Source organism: Macrotis lagotis, chromosome 2 (assembly GCF_037893015.1).
Source record: "Macrotis lagotis isolate mMagLag1 chromosome 2, bilby.v1.9.chrom.fasta, whole genome shotgun sequence".
In the NCBI taxonomy this organism is placed as follows: domain Eukaryota; kingdom Metazoa; phylum Chordata; class Mammalia; order Peramelemorphia; family Peramelidae; genus Macrotis; species Macrotis lagotis.
In genome coordinates this window covers 199,974,785-199,981,947 of record NC_133659.1, presented here as the reverse complement: position 1 = coordinate 199,981,947, position 7,163 = coordinate 199,974,785, and the positions used below count along the sequence as shown (strand labels likewise).

General features: G+C 40.0%; 1 pseudogene; it reads right to left on the bottom strand.

Annotated features, from left to right (window-relative positions):
• Positions 1 to 6,534: 6,534 nt before the first annotated feature.
• On the bottom strand, positions 6,535 to 6,897 carry LOC141512073 (CDGSH iron-sulfur domain-containing protein 1 pseudogene; annotated as a pseudogene).
• Between the last annotated feature and the right edge of the window lie 266 nt (positions 6,898 to 7,163).

Sequence of the window (7,163 nt, the reverse complement as noted above, 5' to 3'; positions counted from 1 at the left end):
GGACATAGGTAGGCACTTTTATACTTTAACCCAAGAATCTTTCTCATTGATCATATAGTAAACAAGAATTCTAGACTTGTAGACAGGAGTGTCTAGATTCAAATCTTGCTTCCTCTACTTATTGACCATGGATAGAACTGCAGAAAGAATGAAGAAATAGAATCTTTCTCTAAAGTGCCAAAATTTAGAGGTATACAAATTTAACATAAGCAATATTTCAATTGTAGTCATTTTTCTCCTTTGTTTTTGAAGAGGACCAATGATATAGAATAATGTCTTAACTTGCATTTGAATTGGATTTAAGTTATACTCAAATTGCAGAAAATTGTCAGCCCCATTCTCTCTTTCAGGCTCACTCATTCTTGGACACCAAAGTCCAGGAGTAAGGCAATAGAGCCACTGGCAGGTGCCTGGGATGCAATGGATGACCTTGGCATCTTCTATATCTGACCAAACAATAAAAACTCCTCAGTGTCCACTTCAAGCACCTTCATGACCAGTGGGGGGAAAAAAACTGTTTCCATACACCCATCATTCAGGGGGAAGTCTTTACATGCTTGGGGTAGATATTCCCCTAATTCACAGATGGGTTTGAGACTTTTCCCGCAACTTAGTTTAATTAATTTTTATTAAAGATATTATTTGAGTTTTGCAATTTTCCCCCAGTCTTACTTCCTTCCCCCCCCCCCCCCCGGAAAGCAATCTGTCAGTTTACTTTGTTTCCATGTTGTACCTTGATTCAAATTGGGTGTGATGAGAGTGAAATCATATCCTTAGAGAAGAGTCAAGAATTCTAAGAGGTAACAAGATCAGACAATAAGGTATCTTTTTTTTCTAAATTAAAGGGAATAGTCCTTGAACTTTGTTCAAACTCCACAGCTCTTTAACTGGATACAGATGGCACTCTCCTTTGCAGACAGCCCAAAATTGCTCCCAATTGTTGCACTGATGGAATGAGCAAGTCCTTCAAGGTTGATCATCACTCCCATGTTGCTGTTAGGGTGTACAGTGTCTTTCTGGCTCTGCTCATCTCACTCAGCATCAGTTCATGCGGATCCCTCCAGGCTTCCCTGAAATCCTGTCCCTCCTGGTTTCTAATAGAACAATAGTATTCCAGAGATAGTTTTAATGGACTGTGGTCACTGTGCTTACTTATCTTCTTGGAGCTATGGGTGAGAGTCGGATGAAAGGTGGACACCAAAGGTGAATAAACAGGGACTGGCAAGTCCTCATACCAGAGGTGCTAGTCCTTCCTGAACACTCCACAAACCTTTTAAAAAGTTTAAGAACAACTGAACTTAGCATCTAATAAGCAAGAAAAATTAATTAAAATAGGAAGCTACTTAATTCCCACTCTTCTTCACTGAATTTGTCTTAGTTACTTCTGTTCTATTCTTCTTGCTCTGATACAGAATTATTACTCATGACTCCTGCCTTGAAAATCTCATCTATAATCTGGTCTCAGACACTTAATAATTATCTAGCTATGTGGCCTTGGGCAAGTCACTTAACCCCATTTGCCTTGCAAAAAAAAAAACCTAAAAAAAATCTCATCTACTTAAGTCTCAGCTTTGTTATCTATAATGGAAATGTTTTTAAATTTATTTACTCATTTATTTTCATATTAATACAATAATCGTGTTGGAAAGTAAACATAAACCCCCTCTCCCCCCCCCCCAAAAAAAGATAGAGAAATCTCAAGAGAAATGAGAGGGGGGAAAAACGTGTATTTCAGTCTATGTTCAGATACCATTATCTCTGTCTCTGGGATGGGCTGCATTCTTTATCATAAGTTCATCAGAGAAGTTGCTTCAATATTATCCGCACAGTTGCTATTGTTAACTGTATTACACTCCATTCTATTCCTCCCCACTCCCATGTATTCCAGGCTATCTCTCCTTTCACCCTGTCCCTCCACTGAAGTGTGTTGTATCTGATTGCCCTCTCCCATGATCTTCCCTCTCTTCTGTCTTCTACAACCCGCCCCCCCTTCTCCCATCTCATTCCTCTACTTTTTCCTCTAGGGTAAGATAGATTACTATACCCTATAGCAAGTGTATCTTATTTCTTCTCTGATGAGAATGAAGGCTCACTCATTCCCCCTCACCTTCCCCACTTCTATTCCATTGCAAAAACTTTTTCTTGACTCTTTTATGTGAAATATCTTAGTCCATTCTACCTCTCCTTTCCCTTTCTCTCAGTACTGTTCTTTTTTGCCCATTGACTCCATCCTTACAATATATTATACCATTATATTCAGCTCACTCCTGTGCCTTTTCTACATATGCTCCTCCTAACTGTTCTGAGAAGATTCATATGATTTATCAGTACCCTTCCAATGCAGGAATACATACAGTTTCACATCATTAAATTTCCATAATTTGCCCTTCCCGTACACCATCTCAATGCTTTACCTAAATTCTATGCTTGAAAATCAAAAAAACTTTCTATTCAGTTCTGGACATTTTGACAGGAAAGTCCCCTGTTTCATTGAATGCCCATCTTTTCACTTGATAAAAGATGTTCAGGGGGCGGAGCCAAGATGGTGACAAGAAAGGATCGAGTCTTAGGCGCTCTCTGATAAAACTTATAAACTAAGGACTCTAACTAAACTTTCGAGAGACAGAACCCACAAAGGGACCCAGAGAGGCAGTTGTCCTACTCAAGGTAACCTGGAAAAGAGCAAAAAGGCTCTGCTCCCCCGGGGTCAGAGGGGCAGCCCTCCAGAGGGGTGGCCCACCAGAGCAAAAGAACTTCAGCCTCCCGGAGGCAGCCCCAGGGTTCTGGGAGCCCCAGCTCACAGCAGCGGGGAGTTTCCTGAGCTACACCCTGGGGAGCACCGAGCACAAAGTTGGGGAACAGCAGGGGACCTCTGCCAGAGGGAGCTCATGGAGTCCAGGCCTCAGGGCACACAGCAAAAAAAGATGTTCAGTTTTTCTAGGTTGTAATCCAAGTTTTTTTTGCCTTCCAGAATATCATATTCCAAGCCCTATGAGTCCTTAATGTAAATGCTGCCAAATCCTGTGTAATCTTGTTTCTTTCTGACTGCTTATGGTATTTCCTCTTTGAAATGGAAATTCTGGAATTTGGCTATAATATTCCTGGGAGATTTGGGGGCGAGTGGATCTCTTTTAGGAGGTGATCAGCAGATGCTCTCAATTTCTATTTTACCCTCTGCTTCTAGTATACCAGGGAAATTTTGCTGGATCATTTCTTGAAAAATGAAGGCTAGGCTCTTTTCCTGGTCATGACTTTCAGGTAGCCCAATAGTTTTTAGATTATCTCTTTAGATCTGTTTTCTAAGTCAGTTTTTTTCCAATGAGATATTTCACATTTTCTTTTCTTTTGATTTTATTTTATTCTTTCTTGATTTCTCACAAAGTCATCAACTTCCTTTAGCTCCATTCTACATTTGATGGGGTTATTTTCTTTTTTTTTCCTGCAACCAGCAGAATGTTTAATACAAATCTTTGTTGAATAACTCTCTCTTGTTTGCATGGCTTAGCCAATTAGCAAGTCCAGGGCCCTAGTTGTCTAATTGGTAATTGTTTCCAGTATAGCTTAGAATCTAATCAGGACATAAATGGGGTTCCAAGGTAGCAAGCCCATATGTGTAGATAACAGTTCCCTGACCAATCCTTGGTATATAGGTATATGCAGTGGTAATCACAATTTTCTTTACCATAATGCATGATGGAGTTATTTTCTTCAGAGACCTTTCTTGTCTCCATTCCCAGCTGGCCAATTCTGCTTTTTAAGGTATTCTTTTAAGGTATTCTTCTCCTCATTCACCTTTCCATTTGACCTAAACTGATTATTAATTCATTATTTTCTTTGATTTTTTTTTGTATCTCCATCAAAATGCTGACTTGATTTTAATGATTTTCCTTCATTGCTCTCATTTCTCTTCCCAATTTTTCCTCTGTTTCCCTTACTTGCTTTTCAAAGTCTTTTTTAAGTTCTTCCATAACCTGAGACCAGTTCCTAGTTTTCTTGGCAGCTTTGGATACAGAAACTTTGACTCTGTCATCTTCTAAGTGTATTTTTTTTTTAGTTTTTGCAAGGCAATGCTGTTAAGTGATTTGCCCACAGTCACGCAGCTAAGTAATTATTAATTGTCTGAATCCAGATTTGAACTCAGGTTCTCTTGATTCCCGGGCCAATGCTCTATCCACTGCACCACCTAGGTGCCCTAAGTGTATATTTTGATCCTTCATGGGATCAAAGTAATTTTCAATGGTCAGATTCTTTTTTTTTTATTACTGTTGTGTGCTCATTTCCTTAGCCTATGACCTGATCTTAACATACTTCCAAAGCTCTTGAGGGTTTTTGCTCTCCTAGTCAGTGCTCTGGACTGTGGATGACTACAGACACTCCCCTCTTCCCTGGAGATGTGAAGAGGATCCCTGTTCTTCTGTGGTGGTATGGGGGGGGGGCCTAAGTGGGCCCTAGATCTGAGTATGGGCAAAGCAGCATAGTCTTGCCCTCTGCAATTTCTCCTAACCCCTTTACCATCTATGGGCTGAGTGCTCTGGAAGCAGCTGCTGTATGACTTTGCAGGTTCTGGGGTGGGGCTGGCACTGGGCTGAGCTTCACACTCACTCTTGTGTGTCAGAGTTCTCCCACCGAACCTCCAAGCCATCCCTGGAAATCCCTGGGTCAAGGGGTCTAGAAATAGCTTTGGCTACCATGAACCCAGGTGCCCCCAGGGACCCAGACACTCCATGGGCTGTTCCTGGAAAGTTGGAGCTGGTTTGCTCTGATATGGCGCTGCATGAATCTACCAAGTTGTCTTGGGCTGGAAAATTGTTTCACTCAGACATTATGTGGGTTCTGCCATTCTAGGATATAGTTAGAATCATAACTTTATGGCATTTGAAGTTTTCTAGGGAAGAGTTTCTGGGAATTCCTGCCTTCACTCTGCCATCTTGGCTCTGCCCCTATAATGGAGATGTTAACATCTGCATTAGTACACTGCAGACAAAAATGAGAAAATAAAATAAGATAATGTTTGCAAAGTACTTTATTAATCTTAAATTTTTATACATTAACTTTTTAATCATAGTCTCACAAGTGTCCAGTCTTCCTTTCCATCTGTGAAGTTGCTGAAACTTCATAAGGTTCTGGTCTTATGTGCTTCAATGGAGAAATTTAGGGAGGGAAAGGTTAAGAAATAATATGAACAAACTTTGATAGACATTATCTAATTTGATCCTCATAAAAATTCTGTGAAGTAGTCAATAGTATTTTACACATGAAGAAATTGAATCTTAGTGAGAATTAAATTGCCACCTGGATGCATTATCCAGTTTTAGAACTGGATGCATCATCATCTTCATATTGTCCAACATTTAGTTAGCTTTTTTTTAACTAAAGCAGTTTATTAGTTTGGTATCATAAGTTTTAGATAAGTGGTCCATGGAATTTTAAAGGTGGACTGTGTAAAGTAAAGAGATTTGAATTGTAGTCAGAGACCTAAATCTATATCCCAGCTCTGTTACACACCTTTGTGATCTTGCTCAAGTCACTTCATATCTCTTTCTGTCCCAGTTTTCTCCTCTATAAAACAAGGTGTTGTATTAGATGGTGTCTAAAACCTGTTCTAGTTCTTTTATTTTCTTTTTATTAATTTTTTTTTTTTTTTAGGTTTTTGCAAGGCAGTGGGGTTAAGTGGCTTGCCCAAGGCCACACAGCTAGGTAAGTGTCTGAGACCGAATTTGAATCCAGGTACTCCTGACTCCAGGGCCGGTGCTTTATCCACCTAGCCGCCCCTCTAGTTCTAATACTACAATCTAATCCAAACTCATTTTGCACGGGAGGAAACTCTTTAGTTAACAGTGATGTTCAGGTTCCCTTCCTATGTTATGACTAACAGCTTCAAGTTCTATAAGGAAAATTTGGATATTTTTTCAGTATCTTTATTTGAATTTGTTCACATTAAAAACTACTTGCTTGATTTCAGAAAAACCTGGAGAGACTTATATGAACTGATGCTAAGAAAAGTGAGAAGAACCAGGGGAACATTGTATACTTTAACAGAAATATTGTATGATGATCAACTATGATAAATTTTCTCAGCAATTCAGTGATCAAAGACAATTCTAAAAGATCTAAAAAATATACACCTTTCTTTCTTTCTATGTAGTTGCTTAAATTTCATAAGGTCCTAGCTTTATGCTGATATGAATGCAGATCAAGTATAATATTTCAGTTTTTAAATTTTTTTGTTTTCTTTTTTCATTTTGATTCTTCTTTTTTTTGATTTTGAAAATAACTTAATATATTAACATCAACATACAGATTCAAGGATATCCTGTTATTATTTAAAATTTCAAGAAACTGATGAACACAATCCCTACAAGACAGAAAAAAAACCCCAAAAGCCAGGAGGGTTCTTTACAGTGTCACCAAGGTGTTGGACAAGTAGTGAGGCAGAAGGCACAGAAATGAAAGCCTTAGCTTACAGGAGACCACACTGAGAACCCAAGGGAGAAAGGGGACTGGACAGAAGTAATAGAATTCCTTGTATAACAATCAGCAACATGAAGACAAATCAATCCACACTGTCCACCGATTACACCTCTTATTTTTCTTGATGATCAGAGGTCCTACATTGTCACCAGTTTCTTCGTTGTGCTTTGTATGGGTTCCATCGCAGAATGGGAACTTCTTTGACCTCCGACAGCGGCAATATACAGCTTTGTCTCCCAAGTCTTCCATGTCAAATGCGTGAACAATCTTGGGGTTGTCTTTTTGGATGGTGAGGTTGACCGTGGAACTGAAGCGCTTTTCTTTCACCAAAAACTTTTTGTAAGCCAGGTACCCCACCACAGCAGTCTCAGCAGCCACAGCTGCAATGTAATCCGCTCGCACGGAGAGGTTGGAATGCAGGCCCATGGAGGCGCGGCGCCCCGCGGCACTGCCCGGCCGGCCCTCGGCGCACCCGGGCCCCGCTCCGCCCGCGGACCCCGACGCTCTCGTGGAGGCTCGGAGGGCAGCGCGGCCCGGCCGCCCATTTTGATTCTTCTTTCACAGCATGATTAATATGAAATTATATGTAACACTTGTATAACCTATATCAGATTACTTGCTATCATAGGGTGGGGGGGAACTTCATAAAAAAATTAATGTTGAAAAGTATCTTTTCATATAATTAAAAATAA